This window comes from Ranitomeya imitator, chromosome 3 (genome assembly GCF_032444005.1).
Source record: "Ranitomeya imitator isolate aRanImi1 chromosome 3, aRanImi1.pri, whole genome shotgun sequence".
Taxonomy (NCBI): Eukaryota; Metazoa; Chordata; class Amphibia; order Anura; family Dendrobatidae; genus Ranitomeya; species Ranitomeya imitator.
The window spans coordinates 601414511-601441381 of record NC_091284.1 but is presented as its reverse complement, the minus strand read 5'-3'; positions in this window follow the sequence as shown (position 1 = coordinate 601441381).

Sequence of the window (26871 nt, the reverse complement as noted above, 5' to 3'; positions counted from 1 at the left end):
CTGAAGTAAGGGTGATTCTGAGAAAGGTTAGGAATTAGCCCAGAACAATATGGGGGAACATGGTTAATGAATTGAGAGAACTGGGACCATAGTCTCAAATTTTAGTGTTAATAACACACTTTGCCGTCATGGAATAAAATCCTATAGGTCATGCTATGTCCCCTTACTCATGCCAGCACATGTCCAAACCCATTTGAAGTTTGCCAATGACCATCTGGATGATCTAGAGCAGAGGTCCCCAACTCCAGTCCTCAAGGCCCACCAACAGGTCATGTTTTCAGGATTTCCTTAGTCTTGCCCAGGTAATAATTGCATCACCTGTGCAATGCAAAGGAAATCCTGAAAACATGACCTGTTGGTGGGCCTTGAGGACTGGAGTTGGGGACCTCTGATCTAGAGGAGGCATGGAAGAAGGTCATGTGGTCAGATGAGACAAAATATAACTTTTTGGTATCAACTCCACTCGCTGTGTTTGAAGGAAGAAGGATGAGTACAATCACCTTCCCAACCATGAAGCATGGTGGGGGAAACATCAAACTTTTGAAGTGCTTTTCTGCAAAGGGGAAAGGATGACTGCACTATATTGAAGAAGGTTGGATCGGGTGATGTTGGCCAACAACCTCCTTCCCTCAGTAAGAGTACTGTACATGGGTTATAGCTTACTCAGCCAGTGAAACTATGGAGTGGCTCAGTAAGAAGCATTTCAAAGTCCTGGAGTGGCCTAGCCACTGTCCAGACCTGAACACAATAGAAAATCTTTGGAGGGACATGAAACTCAATGTTGCTCAGAGACAGCCCCGAAACCTGAAAGATCTGGAGAATATCTTTATGGAGGAGTGGGCCAAAATCTCTGCTGCACTGTGTGCAAACTTGGTGAAGAACTTCAGGAAACGTCTGACCTCTTTAATTGCATATAAAGGTTTCTGTACCAAATTTTAAATTCTGTTTTTCTATTGTATTGAATATTTATTCATGTATTAAAATGCTAATTAATTATGTAAAAATCATACAATGTAATTTTCTGGATTTGAAGATTCTGTCTCTAAAAGTTGAATTGTACCTTCAATAATTACAGACTTCAACATTCTTCGTAGGTGGGAAAACATGCAAAATCGGTGGTGTACCAAATATGTATTCTCCCTATTGTATGTATGTATCATGACAAATTCCTGGTAAAATGCTGGAACTGAGATATTTTTCAGTGTGCTTAATGGCGTCAGTGGCATAAAACCCAGAGATTTTCTTCCGGCACACTAAGTGCGGTGATGGGTTACAGCTCACTTGTATAATGGGCTGAATTTTACGCCAACATCCAATAGGGTGGGTGTGAGGATGTCCATCTTATCTCCACCCAAGGGTGTGGTCTTCGGCTTAAGTAGCTGACCTACAGACAGCAGTAGTTGTTCAGTGTCTGAAGAGGAACACTACAGAGAAGTTGTTGTGCTGGAACCAGCCTGAACCACGTGTGTTCTGCTAGCGGTGAGTGGGAGGACCTACACTCTCAGAAGGACTGTGCTTGGCATTACCATTTTGTTTTGTTATTCTGTTTTGCCCAGAGGGCTGTATATGTTTTACTACACCTTGGTTTATGCTTTCTATAATTATAATTAACCAAAGAAAGAGACAGTGTTCCCGTTTCTACCTCCGTGTGCGAGTAAGCAGATCTACAACAGGTGCTGTTAGAAATGCATGCAGCATTCCCAGAAAACATGTGTGATAGCTACAAGAAGTACTTCATGTCCTGGGTGAAGGAGGCCACAAGCCATCATACAACATCAAACATAATGGAACATCTGTTCAAACATCTGTTAAAAGCGCAGTGGCAACAGGGCAGCAGCACCAACAGAATCAGCAATAATTACAGCAACAATAGATGGTGCAACAATAGACCAGCACCAGCAGCAGATTGAGTTGCTCACAGAGGCAGTTCGTGGAAGGCCAGAATCCCCTACCCCAAGTTCAGGTAACTACATATACTTTTGGAAGGCGGTAAGATGAGCAATGCAAAAAATGACCCTGGGTGATGATGTGGAAGCATTTTTGCTGTGTTTGAGTGGGTAGTAGACCATGAGAAGCTATCACCAGAGCAGTGGGCGGAGGTGATGGCATCCTAACTAACTGGCCCCAAAAGACTTATTATGATTTGCTGTTACAGGATGCGTTGGAGTATGCCAAATTAAACACTGAAACTTTGGCACTCACGAGAGTGACTATGTCGGTCAGAGCACAAAGGGTTCACCACTGGGCGCATTATGGGGACAAACCTCCTTGATGCCAAATGTTTGACTTACTGAATCTTGTGCAAAAACCTTTGCAGCCAGAATCCTCCTCTCCAGCCCAGATGGTTGAGTGGACTGTCATGGACAGATTCGTTCACTCCTATCTTAAGCTGGTGCACACACCTGGGTGGCTCAGGTAGATCCCCGAATTGCAGACCAACTGGTGAGCCTGTTGGAAACGTTTCAGGTGGTTGAGAGGTCCCTAAGAAAGCCAGTGGAGTGGTGCATCCCTATACTGGCGGCTAGTTCCCAAAAGAGAGGTGTAGAGCCACTACTGGGGGAGTCTTAGATATCAAGATGTCACTGAGGTGTTGTCATGGGCCAGGGGTATAGATTTGCTCTACTGGAGATGTCTCGGTCCTGGACATTTAGCCAGAGATGGACTGCAGCCTACAAAAGCACTGCTCGTACTATGCCTATTCCACCTGCAGTGTGGACTATCTGCCTGGTGAGGGACCACAGGCATGTCCTGTGTCAATACTATACACCACTATACGGTATCAAGAGGCTGTGTGCCAGAGAAAGGTGAGGCTGAAAATTGGCATGTATAAAAAACAATAGGTACCTGAACCAGTCCGTCCACACCAAGATACAGGACACCCCGACACGTGTTTCGGACGTTAGTCCTTCGTCAGGGAGTGATACCCTTCTCTGGCACACAGCCTCTTGATACCGTATAGTGGTGTCTAGCGTTCTCTTTTATAGGTGTCTAGCGTCATTTCACCCTTATATGGGCAGACCCTTTTAGGCCTTACTCTGAAGCTTTATATCTTCATGCCTTCCACCAGTGTTAGTTTTTAGTATCTCCCTATTTGTTTTGTTACCACCCTATATTATTTGCACATTCTTTGTTACACACATATTATTCATGTATAACACATTATATTTTTGTGAGTGCATTTTCTTTTGAATATTTTCACCCTCACTTCCTTTTCCCCTTTTTTTAGTACAGTTGCAGATATATATTGCACTTTAAATAATCTTTGCATATTTTTTCACATTTTTACTTTTATGTGGTCCCTCTATGAAGGGGATATGATTATTATTCTCTATGCACCATGCACTTTTTTTGCATAGTGAACTAATACTCCTGGTCGGTACTTAGCCTATATATTTGTTCTCTGTTGTATTTCTTCCCTCTGGTTCTTTGTGTGCCCTAGCCTATTATAGTCCTATTTTACTAGTCCGTCCTCCAGTAAACATATATATATATATATATATATATATATATATATTTTTTTTTTTTTTTTATATTAATTTCAGTATTTTATTCATACATTGTTTGCTTCCAAGTACAGGCACAGTGTTGGTGCCATTGCCATATATACTTTAATAAAGGCATTATTTTTATACTTCCTTTTGTCCTCATATTTGAGTATTTCTTTAATTATTGTTTATCCTTAGTCCTTGGTTCTGTTTGGATTGTTGTTACTATTCATTATCGAGTGGTTAGCCACTCACCTTTCTGTGTATAGACCATTCCCCACTTAGCTACATATTATTACATGTTATAATGGATATATATATATATTTTCCTTATTCTAATGGTTCTGTTGTTTGGTACTATACACTTGTTTCAACCAAACTAGGGGAGGGCAGCTACCGGGGTTCTGTGGCAGCTGAGCATGTGGACAAGGAAAGAGACACGTAGGACTTGATTATACCGATACTTCAGGTATAGATAAAGGAAAGTTTACCAAAGTAAAGTCACACAGTACATGAACAAAACATGACGATGTCAGGCTCCCGATTCCACACCTCAGAAGGGTACCACCCAGTGGGCACCAAGGCACCAACGAATCACCAAGGCACAGATAGGCGGGACATCAGGACCCAAGCAGGACATCAGGGTACACGAGGACATCAGGGTACAGGCAAGACATCAGGATAAAAACAGGACATCAGGACATCTGGACTCAGGAAAGACCTCAGGACAACAGGACACAGGCAGGGCATCAGGGTACAGACAGGATTTCAGGACATCAGGGTCCATGAGGTCATCAAGACACAGGCAGGACATCAGGATACAGACAGGACATCAGGACATCTGGACACAGGGTCACCGGCAGACATCATACAGGAGTCGTTCAGTTCTGGACATCTGACACGACCTACAGGCACCACCAGAGTAATCAGGCTCCGAGCTCCAGACAGCGGTCATCAGGTTCCAGACTGCGGTCGTCAGGCTCCAGGCATCGGACCTATGAAGGAACTCAAGCGTGATGGTGCAAACACCGCCATAATGGACATGAGCCAGATGGGGTTAACACTGCATGGTAGTCAGAGCACAGAGTAGTAGATGCTCAGCAGAAACACTGGTTTCAAGAGACTCAAAATCACTGGGAGTGAGGCTCCAGATGCAAAGGGATTCCAGGAACATAATCACAGCAGACACAGTTCAGACAGGTTCAGGTACAGGACAGGTACAGGATCAAGGATTCGAGCCTGGATATACTGCCTCCAGGACAGGCGCCAGAACAGGACAAACCAGGAATGAGGGCAAGGACTTTGGTACCAAAACATAGACGGGAGAAGTGCAGGAACACAAACACACATAACAAAGTTCAAGAGCTTTGTGAGTGTAGCTCAAGCCCCGCCCATATGGCAGGGGAGCTTTATATTTGAGCTGCCCCTCAGCAATTGGCTGGGGACAGCATTTGAAGTACACACCCTAACCCTGATAAAAGCAGGGGAGGTTTGGCCGTGCACGCCCTAAGCACACATAGAAACCATTACAGCACCATCAGTGCAGGATCTGTGACTCAGGGCACCTGGCTGAGACTACATGCACTGAGCCTCGTGGAAAGTCATGCACCAGCCGCAAATGACCTCACAACCCGCGGACAGCTTCACAGCAGCAACCAGGGACTGCACATGAGGAAGTTATGCAGCAGGGCAAGTACCTAAATGCCCATGTACGAGTGCGCAGTAGAGCATGGAACTCAGAATTCTCCATTCAGGTAAAAGCCAACAATATCCTAGCTCAAATTAGGGGGAAAAAAGTAAAGGGTCAAAGCAAACATATGCATTGTCATGCCAAAAACCAGAAACAGACAGAATGGCATGACATTAGGCACACGTCAAGAAGCAGTCAATTTCAATTTGCAGAAGACTGTGTTGATCTGTTTAAAGACTTCAAAAGGACCAATGAAGCGGGGATCTAGTTTGTAGGAGGGCACCTTCAGGCAGATGTTCCTGGAGAAGAGCCACACCATATCTCTTGGCAGAAAAATTGGAGCATCCAGGCATCTTATGTCCGCATGCCTCTTCATACGTTGAGAAGCTTTCTCCAAGGCGACTTTGGTGTCACTCCACATTTTAGAGAATTCCTATGTAAAGGTGTCAGCTGCAGGAAAGCCTGAAGGCCTGGGAAGAGGGATCCTGGGTTGGAGTCCAAACACAATCTGAAAGGGAGATCTTCCTGAGGATTCACTTACTTGTTATAAGAGAATTCTGCCCAAGGCAGCAATTTCACCCAGTCATCATGATGCGCATTGATGAAGTGCAACAGGAATCCGGTCAAGATTTGCTTGGTCCTCTCTACTTGTCCATTGGATTGAGGGTGGTATGCAGAGGAAAAATATGAGCTACTTACCGGTAGCAGTGTTTTTCAGGAGCCCACGACAGCACCACGAGAGAGGGGATCCGCCCTTCAGGGACATGAAACCTACAGACATAAAAGGGCGCCACCTCTCTCCACATCAGTTGATTTACAGAGCATGCGAGGGCCTCCTAGGTTAGTAGCATAAAATCAACTTAATATATGGTAGAATTCACAATGTGAGTAAATATAGAAAGGAAAAGAGAAAGTGTTGACCCAGACGAGAAAAAGGGTGCCGTCAAGGGCTCCTGAAAAACACCGCTACCGGTAAGTAGCTCACACATTTATTCAGTTGCCATGACAGCACCACGAGAGACTTTCAGAGAAGTAAAAGGACTAGGGAGGGACATCTGCTTCAAGCACCCTTCTCATAAATGTGAGGTCAAAGGAGCTAGCGAGATCTAGTCTATAGCCTTACAAATGTCTTCAATCGACACTTCTGATCTCTCCGCCCAGGATGTGGCCACAGCTCGAGTGGGATTAGGACAAAATGAGGGAAGAACAACCTCTTGTAACCTATGAAATTTTGAAGCTACCTTTGGAAGATAAAGATGATCAGGTCTCATAACAACTCTATCTTCCCTAAACTGCATGTACGGATGCTGTCTAGACAAAGCTGGTAGATCACTAATCCTTCTCGCGGATGTGAGCACAACTAAGAGGGCTGTTTTCAAGGATAGGATTTTAATCGGTGCATTATCATTAGGCTCAATGGAGCTTGTGAGAACAAGATTTAGGTCCCATGGAACTACTTTTTGTTTAATGATTGGTCTAGATCTCATAACTGTCTTGAAAAACCTGACTATCCAATGATTGCTGGCCAAATTTCTATTGTATAGTGCCCCTAGAGACGATACTTGAACCCTGAGCGTGCTTGTGCCTAGGCCCATATCTAACCCTTTTTGCAAGAATGCTAAAGTTTGGTTAATACAGGGTTCCTGATCAATCCGTGTTTCTGAAACTGATAAGATTTTTTTCCAAATCCTGACGTAAATGTTGTAGAGATTTTTCTACTTCTAAGTAATGTATTTACCAGATCCAGCGAAAAACCCCTACCTCTTAGAAATGACCTTTCAAATTCCATGCCGATAGATGTAAATTGGCCACTCGTGGATGGAGGATTGTGCCCTGGGAGAGATTTGGTATTTCTGGAAGAATCCATGGCTGGGAAATGGACATGTTCCTCAGCCAAGGAAACCATGATCTGGGCCAGAATGGGGCTATCAGGATTATTCAGGCCCCGTCTTCCCATATTTTCCTCAGAACTATTGGGATTAAGTTCAGATGGGGAAAAGCATAGGTGAGATTGAAGTGCCATGAGATTAGGAGAGGGTCTACCACATACAGATTATCTCTGGGGTTTAAGGAGCAGAATTGATGTAGCTTTCTGTTTTCTTGGTTGACAAAAGATTTATGTCTGGACATCCCCACAATTGTATGATCTGGTTGAAGATGGATGAGTTTAGTGTCCAATCTTCCTGTCTGAGTTGGTTGCGGCTTAGATAGTCGACCATGATATTGTACTTCCTTTTTATGTGAAGAGCCGTGAGTGATAGTAGACGATTTTCGGCCATCTGAAAAATACGATCCGTGACCTCCATTAATAAACCAGACTGAGTACCTCCTTGATGGTTAATGTAGGCTACGGTTACCTGTTTGTCTGAGAAAAGTCTGATGTGCCGACCCTGTAGGGGTATAGGAAAACTACTTAAAGCACATTCTACCGCTAATAACTCCTTTAGATTGGATGACAAACTTTGTTCGGACTGAGACCACAGCCCCTGGACCCAACTACTTTCCAAGTGTACCCCCCATCCCCTGGGGCTAGCATCTGTAGTTATTATCCGAGTAATATGATTTGTCCAGGGAACCCCCCTGCATAAATTTGGTATGTGTGTCCACCAATGTAGTGATTGAATAGATTCAATGGATAATGAGAATTTACTGTCAAGATGAGCTCTCAGGCGACAGGAATTTTGTAAAACGTCCCAATGTAGTGTTCTGGTATGATATTGAGCCCAGAGAACTGCCGGAATACCCAACGTGAGTGAACCCAATAGTGACATCACCCCTCTTGCAGAGACTGATGGATTATTAATCATTCTGGTTGCTAGTCACTGGATACTATCCACTTTTGAATCCGGCAGACAACACTCCTGCCGACTGGAGTCTATGGTAAGACCAAGAAACTCATGAACTTTTAAAGGCTGTAAACGAGATTTTTTTAGATTAATGATCCACCCCAATTTGTGTAACTCGGATGTCACCTTCCTGGTTTTTTCAATGTGACTCTGAATGTCCCACAATCAATAAGTCATCTAGGTAGGGAACTATTAATATGTCCTGTTCGCGAAGGTGTGCCATAACTTCTACCATGACCTTAGTAAATACCATGGGCGGAACCCCGACTCTGAAGGGAAGTGCACGATATTGAAAGTGCTATAGTGAGCCGTTTAGTGGTACCTCCACCCTAAGTAACTGTTGGTGATCTACGTGTATCGGGATGTGATAATAGGCGTTTTTCAGATCTAAGACAACCATGAAGCAATTGTTAAAGAGAATTTTTTTTGCGGTCTTTAAAGATTCCATTTTGAAAAATGGAACCAGCAGAAATTTATTCAGGCCTTTCAAATTAATGATGGTACGAAAGGATTCATCAGGTTTTTTGACCAGAAAGAGAGGGGAGTAGAACCCTTTACCTGTTTGTACCGTGGGCACTTTAATCAGAACCCCTTTTATCTGAAGTTCCTGAACCTCCGACTCTAGTGCCAATTGTTCTGCAGAAGAAGAACAACGGATGGGTGTTAAAGTAAATTTATCATGATAAATCAGTTGGAACTCAAACTTTAGGCCACTGTCAATAACGCTGAGAATCCATGGACTGTTGGAAATTTGTAACCAGGCAGGATGGAAGGCTGAACGCCTACCCCCTACCTGGTCCGGCAGTCATTGTGGTTTTTTAAAGTCCTGAGTGGTATTAAACATATATCCTCTACCTTTTCTTCTATTATTATATCTGGGTCTTTCTCTATTCGACCTTCTGCGGCAAAACCATCCTCTATTGTAATCCCATCTAGAAGAGGGTCTTCCTAAGTAAGGGAACCTTTTCTTATTATCGCCCGCCTTTTCTAATAGTTCATCAACAACCGGTCCAAATAAATGTGCCCCTTCACATGAAATGCTACACAGTTTTGATCTGGCTTGCAAATCTCTTGGCCAACATTTAATTCATTGAGTTCCTTGGCTGCATTAGAAAGGGCTGAAGATCTGGCGGCTAACTTAACAGAATCTGCCAACGCATCTGACAGAAAAGCTGCTGCCTCCTGAATTATAGGTAGGGAGGATAGGATCTGATTCCTGGGAGCCTTATTTTTGAGTTGATCCTCTAAGCGGTCAAGCCACAGCATCAGTGACCGTGCTGTGCAAGTGGCTGCAATTGCTGGTCTTAGGGATCCTGCTGATGTTTCCCAACCCCCTTTAAGGAAAACATCAGCCTTTCTATCTAGTGGATCTTTTAGATTTCCTAGATCTTCAAATGGAAGAGAGGTCCTTTTACACGCCTTGGCTACTGCTGCGTACAGTTTCGGAGCCTTGTCCCATGAGGACAAAGCTTCCTCCTTGAATGGATATCTCCTCTTAAATGCCGGTGGAAGCAAACCTTTCCATTCAGGTTTTTTTCACTCCCTTGTAATCAATGTATTTATCTTATCCTCCACCAGAAAAGACCTTTGGAATTTTCGATCTAGGCCTTTAAACATAATTTCCTGCATGGAGCATTCTGACTGGATCCCCTCAATCCCCATTGTGTTGTTTACCACCTTAACAAGATGGTTAACTCTGTCCAGCGACAACCAGGAGTGACCACACTCGGTGTCTACAGATGAAGAGGATGACGGAAAGGAATCAGAGCTCAGTTCACCCGAGTCCAAAGCCAAATCCGAAACTGGGGACCTAATATATTTGCTACTCTTGACATCCGTTTTCTGGGACATGGATTTAATAGAACCTCTAACTTCCTGTCTAACCATATCCCTTAAAGTGGTAAAGTAAGGTCAGGGGCATCTTCCTCAATTAAGCGTTATATGCAGGGTTTACATAGCTTCCTGTCATGACCATCTGGAAGTGGTTCCCCACATTCGGCGCACTCCCTATGTTTGGCTTTGGTGGAACATTTTCTCTCCTAACAAGGAGAGAGGGAATATAAGGAGGAAAAGGAAATCACTAAGCGAACTTTCACATAAATCACTTACCCAAATGTGCAGTGATTGGTACTGTAATCAGTGGGGGGTCCTTCCTAGCCGGCGATGTTTTACAGCTTGAGGTCTTGCTCTGCCTCAATTTTTTGGTATTCTTGTCTCCACCAGCGCGACTACTGCCACTAGATCACCGCTGGGACATAATTCGAGGCTCCTCAATGGGCTGAATCTACTGCTGATGCTTGTCAGGCAGTGGTGCTCCCTGCTCCAGCGACTCCATCATCACAATGAGTCAGAAGCACTCAGCAGTCATCATAATCCTCATTAAATATGCCCCCAAGGTACCGCCCCTGATAGGGGTCAGCAGGTTCTCCAAGTGATCTGCCCAGTACCATGTTTAAATGTTGGAGTGCTTCCACCAGGACCGCGCCCCGGACCGACCATAAACATGTCTCCGCCCCCCCTCCAAAGGTCCGCCCGCAAACCCGCGCCTCCAGCGCACAATCGCCGGGTACCTGGCTCAGGTTCAGACGCGATAGTGACATTATTGGCTGGCGCAGCCACCAGCCGCATCATCCGGACAAGCCCCTTCCGGGCGCGAGCGCAGTGAGCGAGCCGACACACGGTTGAGGGAGCCAGCGCCTCCCGGACTGACGCACATTTCATCACCAGGCCGCGGACAGACCCCGGGAGGACCCCCGGGCACGGCCACAGCAGAAGACCCCACACACTCACCCGGTACCTGAAGGCAATGGAAAACTTAAGAGGCAAGCATTTGAATAATGGCTGACCCTCTCTGCTGACACCGACACCAGCAGTTTCCCTGCCGTGTGGTGCTTCCGACGTCCTGGACAGACCAAGGTAGGGGACCCCCGCTACCTGAATCAGCCTGCCAGGACTGGCTTATCTTCATTTCTTCAACATTCTTCACAAGGCCTGTCTGAAGAGGTTCCCTTGCTAGGGACAGGAAACCAACTGATGCGGGAGAGAAGTGCCGCCTTTTTATGTCTGTAGGTTTCCTGTCCCTGAAGGGCGGATCCCCTCTCTCGTGGTGCTGTCATGGCAACTGAATAAAAGTCCAGTTCCACTTTCACTAATTTACAAACCGCTCTCCAGAACATGGAGGTGAAATGGACGCCACTGTCGGGCACAATGTGGAGAGGAAACCCATTAAGATGAAAGATGTGCTGTATGAAATGGTCAGTGAGCTCAGGAGCAGCCGGGAGACCGGGTAATGGAATGAAGTGGGCCATCTTCGAGAAGCTATCCTCCACTACCTAGATAACGGAACAGTGGGAAGAGATGGGAAGGTCCGTAACGAAGTCCATCGTGATGTGCTGCCAGGGAGCTGAAGGAATAGAAAAAGTTAATAGCTGCCCAGAGGGCAGGTGTTTAGCAGTCTTGTTACGGGCACATGAAGGACAGGTTGCAACATATTCCAGGATATCTTTGCCCATGGTGGGCCACCAGTAGTAATGGGAGATGAGTTGCAGAATCTTTTTCTGACCAGCCAATATGGAAGAGTGACTCCACCGGAGGACACAAATCTGGTCCAAAGTGGGCAAAGGGTCTTTCCTGGGGAAGCCGAGCAAGATTAACTGAGGCTATGGGCACCAACCTTGACAGCTCGATGATGTGCTGCTGTTCTTCCTCAGAATTAGGAGGCAGGAGCGCTCTAGACAGTGCATCGTCTTTAACATTCTTGTCAGCTGGACGAAAATGAATTACAAAATTAAATTGGGCAAAAAACAAGGCCCAGCGGCCTGATGGGGATTCAGCCTCTGAGCAGATTCTAGATAAGCAAGGTTTTTATGATCGGTAAAGATGACAACCTGATGGGCTGCTCCCTCGAGGAGGTGTCACCACTCTTGCAGAGCCAACTTGATTCCCAACAATTCTCGATGTCCCACAGAATAGTTCATTTCAGAAGTGTTTTTTTCTCAAATGTTTTTTCCACAGGTGACCATAAGATCGGTAGACGATTTCTGGGTGAGAACTGCTCCAGCACCTATGGAGGAAGCGTCAACCTCAAGCGAGAATTGCTTATCTGAGTCCGGTCGATGGAGAACAGGTGCAGAAGAGAAGGCCTTTTTTAGAGAAACAAAAGCTTCCTCTGCCTCTGGAGTCCAATCCTTGGCATTTGCGCCTTTCTGGGTCAAAGCCGAGATGGGTGCCACTCGGGTAGAGAAGTGTGGAATGGATAGACGGTAGTAGTTGGCGAATCCCAGGAACTGTTGTATGGCTTTCAGCCCGGATGGATAAGGCCACTTAAGTACGGTGTTCAAACAGGCATTTTTCAACTTTGGCATAAAGTCTGTTCTCACTAAGTCTTTGTAATACATGACGTACTTACCTCCGGTGTGAGGCTAAGTCTGCAGAGAAGATCAGGATATCGCCCAGGTAAACAACAACACAAGGATAAAGCAGATCTCTGAAAATGTTATTTATGAATTCCTGGAAAACTGCGGGCGCATTACTTAGACCGAACGGCATTACCATTCATAGTGTCCATCCCGGGTGTTAAAAGCTGTTTTCCTTTTGTCTCCTTTACAAATACGAATCAGGTTTTAGGTCACGAATCAGGTTGTAGGCCCCTTTGAGATCCAGTTTAGTGAAGATCCTGGCCCCTCTGAGACAATCAAACAACTCTGAAATAAGAGGTAACTGGTACCTGTTCTTTACCATGATCTAGTTCAGCCCCCTGTAATCGATACAGGGCCGTAGAGATCCATCTTTTTTCTTCACAAAGAAGAATTCTGCCCCTGCTGGCAAAGATGACTTCAAGATAAATCCTGTGGCCAGGTTCTTCTGGATGTAATCAGACATGACCTGGGTCTCTGCTTGAGAAAGATGATAGATTTGCAATCAAGGTGGAGACATTACAGGGAGCAAATCAATCGGACAGTCATGCAACCAGTGCAGAGGTTGTCAGTCTGCTTCATTTTTCCTGAAGACATCAGTGAAAGTCCATTAAGAGGAAGGTAGACCCAGCAGGGCAGTAGTTTGGACTGGAGGTGGAACAGGTTGAACAAGGATGATACACCAGTCTGAGCAGGAGTTACCCCAGCGCAGAACCTCTCCTGTCTTCCAATTTAAGACTGGTTCATGCATCCGGAGCCAGGGTAATGCAAAAAGCAAGGAGTGAGACAAACCAGGCAACACATAGAAACGATTCTTTCTGAATGTGTTGGACCTACCCGAAGTTACACTGGCAAAGTCTGGAACCGAACGGGCTCGGTCAGGGGTTTGCCATAGATGGATGTAACCTGCAATGGCTCTGGAAGATGCTGAACTGGTATCTGGCATCGATCCACAACCGCCTGCTGTAAGAGGTTCCAGGCAGCTTTAGAGTCAGGTGACAGAGTTCTGAAAATTGCCGAAAGAAATGGAGACAGTTATTTGCAGTGATGTAGAGAGAGATGTTCCTTACCTAGGGCAGCCTCTCCTACAAACCCTAGGCACTGGAGTTTCCCAACTTCTTTGGGCAGGAGCAGAACTGATGCTCTGAACTACCACAGCAGAAACAGCTCCCCTCCAGGCAATGCGCCTCCTGGTGGTGGTTGGCCAAGCTTACTTGTTCTACTTCCATAGCCTCAGGAGAGGAGGACGAAGTCAGGGAGGCTGCACGTTTTGGAGAACTAGAAAGCAGGGGGTAGGGCCTCATCACGTTTAATCTCCTTGGAGCATTCCTGAAACCGTAGGTCTCTCCGGACTGCCAGGGAAATCAAGTAATCCAGAGTTGTAGGCATGTCCCATCCCGCCAGCTCATCCTTTACTCTTCCTGAAAGGCCTTCCCAGAAGGCGGCCACCAAGGCCTCATTGTTCCCGGATAACTCAGATGAAAGGGTATGAAATTGAACAGCATACTGAGTCACTCTTAGAGCCTCCTCGCATAGCCGAAGAAGAGCTGAAGCTCTTGACGTGGCACGACCGAGTTCGTCAAAGGTCCTGCGGAATGCTTCTAGAAAAGACTGGAGATTAGTAACCAGGGGATCCCCCTTCTCCCGCAGCAGATTCAGCCAGGCCTCTCCAGCAAGGTGAGACATAATGAAGCCCACCTAGGCCTGATCAGAAGCAAACAGATGCCCCAGGAGTTGAGAATGCAGCGTGCACTGTTTACTGAACCCCTGACACTGAATGGGGTTGCCATGGAAGTAGGTGGGGGCCACCAGGCGAGGACCATTACTTGCTGTGCAACTAGATACCTGGATGCTGGTAGCAGAGATGGGTATAATCAAAGAAATCAGGGAATCCATGTGGGTAGACAAGCTGCGAAGATAGGTCGTGATCTTGTCTTGTTGATCCCTCAGACAGGTAACCTCTTGACATAGTTCCACGGCTGGAGGTGCCTGGGATCCAGTGGGTTCCATGGCCGGAGAAATCTGTAATGAACGGAAGCAGAGACACAGGTGGTGAAGTTCACATTCATTCTTTATTGATAAATCTGTGGAACCTCGGGACCACGGTCCAGGGGTTCCGAAGGGGGCATAACTATGTGAGCCCCAGACACCCATAGTAAGTCCCCTCTAGTGGGGTCAGAATGGAATGCCTGGAGGACACAGATGCTACCTCCAGTTAGACCCCGGACACGTGGCAATTGTCCTAATGGGACAAACAGACAAGCAGAGGTAGCATATGTTGTGGAGCTTACTGGTGGATTCTAGGTGCACAGGTACGAGCTGACACTAGTGGTACTGGTGTTGCACAGAGGTACGGATGGTTGAATGGCGGGACATGATGGAACTGGTGTAGACAGAACAGACGTCATCCAGGATAGCAGGTGGATGATAGTCTGCAGAGACAAACTGTGTAGGCGGAGTACTGGCAAAAGACTGCAGAAGTAAGCACACACTAGATGAAACCGGAAGCTAGCAACAGAGGATACTTGTTGCACTGGCACCCTCCCTATGGCGGCTGGGCTATATATAGTAATCACTAACACGCCATTGGTCAGAAGTACTTTTTGAAAAATGTGCACTGTCTTTTTAAGAGACCGGGAGTGTGCGCACAACCTAAGTACTCTACTGGAGGACCTGCTGGCTGTGCGCCAGGAAGCAGAAGGAAGAGAGGAAGCAGGGGCTGCAGCAGGAAGGTGCGGGGCTAGCACAGAGTGGGAGTCCTGCCGATGAGCCGCAAAGGTACGGAAATGGCTGGCACAGAGTGGGAATCCCACCGGGGACCCCACAACGGCACAGTATCGGGTGTAACAGTAGACAAGGTTGAGGCAATCCAAAAGTGGCCTCAACTGGTCTCCAAAAATCTTCCCTGCACTCCCTCGCAGCGCAGCCTCCTCTTGTGATGAAGGCAAATGACTTGACCATGTAAGTGATGCCGAGCATGACATCACTGCCATGCACCCCCACCCTGATGTCAGCTGCTGGAATACTCCCTGCTTAGGGCTATGGGCGTGATGAACAATGAATATTAATTTCCTTTAATTGCGGACACACATGATCCCCAAGCTTCTATAAGAAGCTGGCATCAGCGACTAATACATGTGACCGCTATTAAAGAAAATTAATATGTACTGCTCCTCAAGCCCATTATTCTGGGCATACCTTGGCTCTGACTTCAGTTTAGAGATACAGGCAGGATTATTGTCTTGGGAAGCAGGGCACATTCACTTGCTTGAATAGCAGACACACATGTTAGCCCCAGCTCCACTCCTGCCTCCTGTGACCTGCTTCTACGCAGCCTCTGCCCCCTTCCACAGCCAGGTACATCTGGACTATAAGACGCCCTCCCACTTTCCTTCAAAATTTTGGGGAAAAAAGGTGTGTCTCATAAACTGCAAAACACAGTACCTATGGTAGAGATTAGAGAAGGGCAAACCTGAGCAGTAAAAGTCCACATCCGTACCGAACACATACTGTTTGGGCACGGACATCAAACATGGACTTCACCAGGAAGCCTGTGCTACCGTTTGGGTTTGGCCCTCCGAACACCATGTGTTTTTTGCGCTGTCATATTTAGTGTTGATTTTACAGTAAAATTGAAATAGAGATATTATTCTGCAGGTCAGTACAATTCTGCAGATACCAAACTTGGATAATTTTTATTTTGCTTAAGTGGTGAAAAAACCTCAGAAATCTGTAAAAAAATATATATATGTATATATTTTTTACTTATGTCGCCATTTCTGGGAGTTACAATATTTTTAATTATCAGGATATGGGGCTAAGTGGGCTGATATTTTGAACCCAACAAGCTGATGTTTTTATTGTTAACATTTTGGGATATATACAATGTTTTGTTTGCCTATTTTTGCTTCTTTTTCCGTTGTTGCAACTGCGGAAAAACTGCAATTTAATTTTTTTTTCTCTTTATGCCATATACTGATCTGATTAATTTATTCCAGACTTTGATGATTGGAATTTTATGAACCCATAATGTGCATTTTTTAATTTCCTAATTTTTAATGAGGGACAAGGGGTGTGATTTGAACTTTTTATATTTTTTTCATATTTGTTTTTTAACATTTGCATTTACTTTTCACTATATTTGTTTTGTCACCTTAGGGAACTTGAATCTACAGAAATCATGGTCTCCACAGGCTGGCTTTCACAGGACTAAAGTAATGGCAGACATAGGGGTCTTCAGCAGTCATGACAACGCATTAGCATCCTGCAATTGAGTCACAGCAGCGGGGATTGAACAGCGCGCCCCCTGCCGGTTTGTATTTAATTCCTCTGTAAGAGATTGACAGTGGTATTTAACAGGTTAACAACTGTTTTGCTCCACCTGCGGGCGGCTGTTAGAGGCTGATGATGGTGGAATAACACAGCTATCATGTGCTAAGAAATATGTGGGCTTGCATGCTGAGCCAGCATCAAAGACAAAGAACCTCATACAAGAGAAGAGAAAGAGGCATACTAATACCCGGGATCACTCAGAAATATTGAAAATAAAATATTTGTACCTTTATTCATATGCAAGAAAACACTCGTTATAAAAACATTTAAAAACCCATAAGGGCCTACATAACAAGAACAAGCCTATAATAAGGCTAAGTGTCCTCCACACTCATGGAGCTATCCCAGCTCACAGATATTTTTGTATATACATATACAAATGATTAATAAACAATATCATGCTACAATCCACTATAAAACATATAGTATGCACAATGGTAGATGTTTCCCAAATTTAGGACATGTAAATTATATCTCATAAGCAGCTGCGCCTGTAGTGAACTAGCATCAATTATGTTCAATGCAAAGAAGATGTTCAGATCAAGTGTCTGAAAACGTGTGCACAAAGTGCAAATAGGCAGCCGACTATCAGCTCTTAATGAGTGCAATCAAATAAGCGAACATCAAAAAACAAGTGGTGTGAACAAAATCACCATGCGTCCAATGCTGCTACTAATGCCCTCCGAAGCGCCTACCATGTGCAGTTCAGTCACCGTGAATGCAGATCAAATATCAGGATAGAGCTGGGAAAAGAAAAAGTCACAGAGGAGTGGACGGACACAGAGCCAGCCCGATGCATGTCGCCAGTAAATTGGCTGGCTTCCTCAGGGGGTCGTAAAGTGAGACTGGAGTATGACCTATAAATAATACCCGGTTCATCAAAGTAGATTGATTATTGCTGGGTCAAGAGGGGCCAGAACTAACGAGGGTTAAGCCAAGCAAGACGTACGTGAAGCCGAAAATAGCTTATGTTATCTCGGAAACCCAGGCATAGTGAGCGTCTGTGTGCATTCCACCACGTGTTTTCCACTAGCAGGCGTTTCACCTGGCCGGAAGTGACGGTAACCTGACATAACATAAGGTAGTCATGGCAACCGGGGACACGCAAGTAGTGTAAGTGTGTTGCAGAGTACTTCCATGGAGAGCTTTCTTCTATGCACATTCCTGGAAGCATCACACAGTGTGTGGTCAAAGCGGATCAATATTGTAAGTGCTACTGCTAAGCATCAAAGACAAAGAGCCAACTAATGATGCACAGTAAGTCATAAGTTAAAAAAATAATAATTGTCAGCTCCCTGCACATTGTAAGGTCAAGACATCAACGGGAATTCTTTCTACGAATGAGTTTCTGAGGTCACTGTATGTATTGGGCTACCAGGCAAATGTCCTGTAGTAAAGTTACACGAGATGTGGCGCGCAGCTGCAGGATAGAAAAAGACCCTGAAAACTGGACCGCAGGAAGCAAGCAACAGGGCTGCCAAAGAGATAAACCGTGAGTTGAGTATTATTATTATTTTTCTATTTCTCTGCCTTCTACTTTAGAAAAATGTCTGCCAGTTGGCCATTATTTTGCTGGTTTTGAGCATATTGAATTACAAAAACAATCCATATTCTGGAGAAAATTTATTTTTCCAAAAATTCATGTAGATTTAATTTTCACTTGAATAAATTTTCTCATCCTTTTTTCTAAAATACTAGCATAATAAAAGGACATCTGAAAAATCATGCAAAGAAAATATTGGGTACATTTTTTTCATAGCTTTCTATGTTGTATGATATAACAATATGCTTTAAATGTATTGTAGTGCAGCGGTGTTCACATAGTGGGACAGATAAACAGGGATTCAAGAAATTTCAACATAAAATGTCTTTATTCCAGAAAACTTACAAAAAACAGGTAAGTAATATTCTCCAGTTTACAGCCGGGTCCTCAAACAATCCATGACCAATCACGAACTGCACTGCTGTATGTCTCTTGGGTGCTTTGAAGCTCCTGGCTCTGTGTTGAACTTCACACAGGCCTGGGTTGCACAGAGCCTCCTCCTCTGCAGCTCACCAAACACTGACACACCCAAGACAAAACTGAAAATTTAAATGGGAATCGTGGATATAGAGCCACTCCCAAAACCCAGGGTGGTGGGAGGGATTCATTCCACTACCAATCCTGCAAATTCCTCCAAAAAGTTAATTTGTTAAGGGGTTGCCGCAACAGTGTGGAGCCAGAAGACCACAGCATCTGATTGCTCCTATTCCAATGCTGAGGAGAAGCAGTTCTCTGTCATATTAAATGTGTTTATTTATGTGTTTATTTTTTCTGGCAGAACAGAGGTTAATTGGCCATGTTGGAAATCCCTGTGCTCAGCTGTGCTCGGTTAGCCACTCCTTTTCCCTTTATAAACTGAGCTCTGTTACTAATCCTTGTCAGAGCTAGATTCATTGCTGCATGGCAAACAGAGGGAAGGGAGTTGCTATGAGAAGGAGAGTTGGAGGAGTTATTAGTGAATGTTTCTTGGTTTGTACGCATGGTAATTCCTTATCCTTCTCTATTGTTTTTTTTCCACTTCCAGCACACCCCAGTGGATTCCTCTGTTATATGTGAGTGAATATTTTGTATGTCTGGAGGTTTATGTTAACCCTTGCCTGTGTTACCCTGTTTGCCGGGTTAGTATACTGCAGTGCACAGTAGCGCCCTCTCTTCCCTGGGTGGGGGAAGAAAACAGATGATGGGCTAACTTAGGAGATAAGATAAGGGTGGAGGCCCCGACATCTTCCCTATCTGAAGCATCCCGAGGAGCAGCGTGGGGTAGGGTGCCCCTTAGTGTTAGAGACAGGAAAGGAGCCCCTGGTTCTGGGTCATTCGACAGCCGTCGTGAGACCCATGTCTGCTTTTCCTTAAATCTGACTTGGTCCACTACTTTGACCAAATCTACACTCACTTTTACTCTGCCTTGTAATCACAATGCACTCCAGCAGGTTTAATAAGTCTCTTCAAGCATCCTGGGGGACAAATACCGACCCTTGTATATAATTATATATTTATTCTCACTGACTCACAATACAGACTTTCAAAGTTTGAAAAATGTAAAATATTTTCTGCATTTTCATCAAAGTTCTAATATTTTCATAAATTATGGCAGAACATATTGACCTTAATTTACCACTATCATAAAAAATAACAACACAAAAAAACAATCTTATTAATAGGATTTGTTGAAGTATTTCAAAACTATTACCACAATAAGTGACTGATGTCAGATTTGACAATTAGGCTTTGTTTCTTATGGATTAAAGCTATTTTACAGAGTGGGTAGGTGCTTGTTCTATCACTCTAAAGATGACCAGCTCACAATTGCAGTGTGCGTATGGCTAACCATGAATTTGCCCAGACAATTTATTGATACATTTAAAACCCAATAAAAAAACAAAATGAGTATATATTCTATAGTAAGTAAATAGAACATATAAATAACATAGGGTACTTAGTTAAGACTATTTTGATCAGAAAAGTGTAAAAGCCATCCTGCTGTGACAAGGTTTAACCAATCGGGACCATCCTATACTGTCTCTAGTAATAAAACTGACCTTGTGTCAGTTGACCTCAATGTGAATAGGGGCAAAGCAAGACAGGGGCTTCACTGTTCCAAAATTTCCTGGAAATGTCAGCAATGGTGTTTTTTTAAAAGTATGTAAACTTAATACCTCAGATCAAACTGAACTTTGATGTATTTTTCATTATCTATTTATAAATATGTGCACTTATTTAAAGGTCTTATAAGCAATTGATACATTATTTTAAAAGTGTTGTCTCAAGATGAATCTTCAGGAGTCCACTGATTCCATCCCTCAAGTTCCTACTTTCCCAGGGGAGCTATGCATACTTAGGGACAGATTTGTTGACAGAGGCTTCCCCAAAATGGTCCTAAAGAGGCTTGCAACCATGTTGAATCCCAAGTGCGAACAAATCTATTCAGACCAAATAAACATCATGAGGAAGATTCAATCCTGAGGATAATAGGTTATTTCGACAATTGCTTTCATGACGTCAGGTCTATCTGTCATAAGCATTGGGGTATACTGAAGGCAGACACTGACATCTGTGATTTTCTGCCTTCCTCGCTAACTATTACATTCAGGAAAGGTAGGTCTATTGGTGATCAACTGGTGCATAGCACATATGTTCCTCCCCCAAAAATGGGCACTTGGTTGAATAGTAGAAGGCAGGACACCTTCCATTGTGAAGAATGCATCTTCTGTAAATATATTGACGTGGGCACATATTTTGTGAGCGAAAGTACTGCAGGGGATACTACTCCAGACATTTCGCCAACTGCAAAACCAAGGGAATTATTTCTTAATATAAATGCTCCTGCCCTCTAAACTATACTGGTAAAACAAAAAGGAGCTGAAAAGACAAATAGGAGATTACATAATAGACATTAAACATGCGTATTTCATAACAAATAAGAGAGAAACATGATGGGGATTTGCGTTCCTTCTTTTTTAATGTCATTGAAGTCATCTCCCCATCAATTAGAGGTGACAACTGGGATCACATGATCCTCCAAAAAGAGCTCAGATGGATCCACAGATTTGACTCTATTTATCCAAATGGACTAAACGAACAGATGCACTTTGGTTGCTACATTTAATCTCTACTTAACTTGGGCCTTTTACTAAAATTTCTTGTCCATTATGTAAATCGTCCCTAATGGGCCAACATATATGTATATCTCTTTCCCTATTGCGGGCTTTCTAATAACTACGAGACCCGCTTTTTTTTTTTTCTTTGCCTTCACCCAGGCCATGTAATAATCTATGTTTGTTATGTATTTTATTACATGAGATAATCCCTTGCTGCTAGATGATATGTGATGATGTGTCCACGCCTGGTTTGTTATCTATATAGGGGAGTAACACAATTGTTGCCTGCGCATGATCGGTGTCCTTGAATGTTCAGATGGAATGCATCTGACACACAGATTGGCACTGCATCAACATGTGTAATGCAGCTGAGACACTGAGCGGCGTTTCCATTGCTTCTCTACCAGTGTGAGTGCCGCATTAGTCTGTGGAATGAATGAGACAAGCAGAGGGGTATCTCTGCCCTTGCTCACATCACTTATGGTCTCACTGCTGATGTTCACCAATTACAATTTTTGAATTCAGCGACATGCGCTCTGCCTCAGCTGATCGTGGAACGTGGGGCTGGATCTCGGGCCGCATGTGCGCGCAGTAAGCAAGACATCAAGTGATGTCAGTGGTCGGGCAGCGGGAACTGTGCATGCCTAAGGCAGAATATGACAGTGCAGGCACCTGGAAAATTGAATAACGCAGAGGAGGCGGAGCCCGGCTCGCAGAGTGACGGATGTGGTGCGTTTGGATTAGGGGGGAAAGACCTGCCCCTGTGGCGATTTTGAGGTATGGGGGACAAATTTAAAAAGCGATTATTTCTGCAGTGCAATGAATAATAACTAAAAGAGCCACCTATTCAGAATGCAGCATTAGTGCTGCACAAGATGGCTCTTTTAGTTACTAACGCCTGGAGGAGGGGTGACAGGTTCCCTTTAAAGAATGAACTTCCTTTCAAACTTTTATCCATTCTATTTTTAGGTACATGTGATTTGTATTCACTTTTTATTCCAGTTCAGTTATCGAAAAATTGTCATTTTTTTATATTATTATATTTTTTGTCTACCTATACTTTATTGTCAACTTACAATGTTATTAAGAAATTGGTAAATATAATTTTGAAAAATTGTCAGGAGGTTGCCTCAAGGACTTGAAAATGTATTTGCTTTATCTATACAGTTAAACTATTTCAGAAGGATTTTTAATAATGTTCTACTGAAACTTAATTTTACTTTCTTAACTTCAGTTTTCAGGAATAGTACTTGGAGACTTTATACATTTTTATCTATGGTTATAAAGCTGTTACATAAATCAAAAAAACAGAAATGGCAGTAAATTAAGCCAACTACTTAATATGTAAAATCATTGAATTACTGTTACTGGTGTTATGATTCTCATCATCATTATTATTTTACATCTTCTAATTTATAGAAGCTAACATGTTATTTGTCATTTCTCAAAACACTAATTCATTGTATTACCAACTGAAATAATTGAATGTATATTGCAATAGGATTACGATAAATCTCTTGTGTCATTTGGTGGAGAGAATGAATAGTGAAACAAATTTACATGCAACTCCAGAGGCATTAAAACGAGAAAGTTTTTATGCTAGGGAAGTAGTGAATTCCTATTTGTGCTCTGGCCAATGGCTTGTTGTCTCCTCAACCAAGATAGAATTGCATTACTATAGATTCCACAGTCGCCAGTAAAAGGTTGAATGGAATTTAGTTCTTCTTTGTGAGAAATGTGAAGAAAGAAAGGACACAGTAAAGCTTTCATTGACCCAAATCTAAATCCAGTGTGTCTAACTAGGAAATTGCTCATTCACATGAAAGCCAAAAAAGCATCCAGGCCTCAATGAGGCTGACACAGCAAAATCAATTCAGAAAACAACAGCTCAGTTTCGGAAGTATTCTGTAAATGAAAAGAGGGATGAATCAATAAAATTGGAGAACAATTTGCTGGTGTTGTTCACTTACTGAACCAATGCATTCTCTTTGTGCTATGAATTGTGATGAAAGTATACACTCATCAGTCTGAACTAATCTTTTAACTGTTTATTTTTTTTACTTTTTAATGGGAAAATAAATTGGAACTGCAAATGGAGGTCTTTCATTATGTCTTCACAATGGAATTATGGCCTTTTAGAATAGATTTAAATCAAATTTGCCTACAATTTTTTTTAAGTATTTTTAATAAGTCAATTAATTTGTAATATTCCCCAATCACACTGAGAGAAGGAAAGAAACCGTATATTTTAAAAGAGTTATTCTAATCTGTGCCTTTCTTGGATGGGACAGCAATAACTGATTCTAGGTTCAGACCACCAAAATTTAGGTTCCAAAACAGCCACTGAAATGAATTTGAGTTTTGATAACAGCAAAGCAAACCGAGCAATGCAATTTGTGTAACTCCGGAGTTGTGGAAACAGTATGGATGGCTGTGCTATAGTGTGTGTACCTCCCTTTCATTTATATTGGAGTTATGCAAACATTGTAATGCAAATTTTTCTAAAAGCAGTTATTTCTGTCTCAGCCATAAAATGCAGAGATTGGAATGAACCTTTAAAACTCGGGAAAGGGAATCTTAATAATTTTGTTAAAAAAAAACAACACAAGGGTATTTTTGAAGAATAAAATGCAAATAAAGATTATTGTATGCTTTCTAAATGCCAAATGTGAATTATAATCTACAATGAGACGAATATTATCTTGACACAGACCCATTGATACCAAACATAATGCTGTTTTTCCCTTTGCTTATACGTAAACTGAGATCCAGGGCATATTTTTTATTTATCTTAATTTTGACTTGAACCTTTGGTGCCATCCAAAACAACTGTCAAATTCTAACATTGTTCCAAAGTATTTTACTTTACATGTGATAGTATTGGTTGTGTTCTTATTAATTGCGACAATGTCAAACATTTGGGAAAAGTAAAGATGGCTCTAAGGATAATTTAAAGACAGTATTAGTTATTTTTAAAAACTATGATAGCCCGGTGGTGCAGTGGTTAGCACAGCAGCCTTGCAGTGCTGGGGTCCTGGGTTTAAATCCCAACAAGGACAACATCAGCAAGTAGTTTGTATATTTTTCCCGTGTTTGCACTGGCTTCCTCCTGGTACTCCGGTTTCCTCCCACACTCAAAAGAAATACAAATTTGAGCCCCAATGAGGACTTGGTCGATAATGTCTGTAAAGCACTACGGAATTAATGGCGCTGTATAAGTGAGTAAAATAAATACTTTTTCTAGGCCCTAATAAATTCATCATTCTGCAAACGCTGAACTGATGATTAAATTATAAGAGTGTGAGCCAAATATTTTCTTCTTTTTAGTAACATTAAAGTCTATGTTGGCCACATTGCTTTATCAGTACTTTCCGTATAAGGTTGTGGTCTCCCGAATCGCTGCTGTGCAGGTTTAAATGTACAAATGCTGCTCCACTTGTAATGTGCATGAAAGAATAGCAGTGTATACTGATTTATTTTTTTGTTTGCTGATGTGTTTGATATTTGCCGATATATGCCGATAATTTTTAAAGACTTTGTGCACAGTATAGAAAGCGTTTCTTAAGAAACAAGTGTGTATTAATGACAAGAGAAGTTCAAGAAAGGTTGCACAAGAGTCAGCCATGAAGAAGGAAACGGACGCACACCCATGTCCATGATTACTACCGACATTAAGAGTGAACTGATTCTGTTGGACAAATAAGTGATAGCGGATTATTTCATTTGTACTAGCTATTTAACTGTCAGACGTTATCATTCAGAAGCCACAGGGAAAATGTGTTATAAAAACTTGCTACGAACACATTAACATCAAAAGACATGATCTGTTTCTCGTCATCCTTATCCTTTTTGGAAATCAGGACCTGGACTTTTCATCTGTTTTCTTTGACTACGTGATCTTTTTTGTAGCTCTGTTCTGCAAGCTGTACTGTACATTTCAAGGTGAGACAAGTTCTTATGCCTAGAGTTCAGTGGTGACAATATAAAATGTAATAGTGGAGGCTAGACTGGATATGATATTCAATAATCACAAGGGTTCACCAACACTGGGTCATTACAAGTGAGGTTTTGCTCTAATGGCTCCCTTAGAAACCGGTTTGTCCTGCAGTATTATTATTATTATTCATTTTTATAGCGCCATTTATTCCATGGCGCTTTACATGTGAAAAGGGGGCATATAAAGACAAATACAATTAAGCATGAGAAAAAAAAACAAACAAGGCATACAGGTACATAAGGAGGGAGGACCCTGCCCGTGAGGGCTCACAGTCAGCAGGAGATGGGTTAGGATACAGTAGGAGAGGGTAGAGCTGGTTGTCCAGCGGTTCAGTAGGTTGAGGATCAGTAGCATTAGTTCTAAACTTTAGATGGGAACGCTGGCCATCAAGGCTTCGCATCTACACTTAAACTGTAGATGAAATATGTTATAAGGTCCATGTCACATGGCCTGATTGACATAAAAGTCCAACAGGGCTTAGGCTACTTTCACACATCAGGTTTTTTCTTTCAGGCTAAATCCAGCTCTTTGGAGAAAAACCGGAACCGGAAAAAATAAAAACCGGAACCGTTTTTTCCCCTATTGACTTGTATTAGCACCGGATTGCGCTGGATTGCCCAGCGTTTCTTCCTGTTTTTTTCCGGATCCAGCGAACATTCGATTCCGGCGTCTGGAAAAAAGTCTACTGTAATGTTTTTTGTCTCCGGCGAAAAAGCCTGAAGCGCTGGATCCGGCGCTTCCGGCTGTTTGCTAGAATGGAAGCCTATGGGAGCTGGAAGGTGCTGGATCCAGAAAAAGGCGGATCCGGCGGCCTGATCCAGTTTTCTAAACTGAGCATGCTCCAATTTTTTTTATCCAATTATCTAGATAGGCAAGCCGGATCCGTCAAAAAAATGGATCCGTCGCATCAGTGTTTCACAATCTGCGCCGGATCCAGTTTTTCCAACATTCGCCGGATTTAGCCTGAAACGAAAAACCTGATGTGTGAAAGTAGCCTTATATTAAAAGTGAAGTAAAAAAGCTTCTTAGTAATAAGGGAAAGTGCTTTGTATTATATTGGCATTATATTAACTGTATTTAGATATAACTGATGAATAGGAAAAGGTAAAAATTGGAAAAATTATAGAGTATTCATAGATATTACTTTTTATAATATAACCAAAATAATTCACAAAAGCTCACTTTTACCCCTAAATTAGCTATTGAAAGTGATATGCATACCAGTTTATTTTTAGGAAAGTTAATTTAATTATTCATTTAGATTTTTCAATGTCAATCATTTTAATGTGAAGTGCTTAAGTAATTGAAACACTAAGAACCACAAAAAATGATATTTATTCATTTTCTTGTATACTTATGATAATCACAATGCAAATGTGTTTTCCCTCTGGCATGGTTCATTTAAGGAACTCGCTGATTCATCACGGTCTCTGACTGAAGAAATTATCAACTTAATTACTAATTA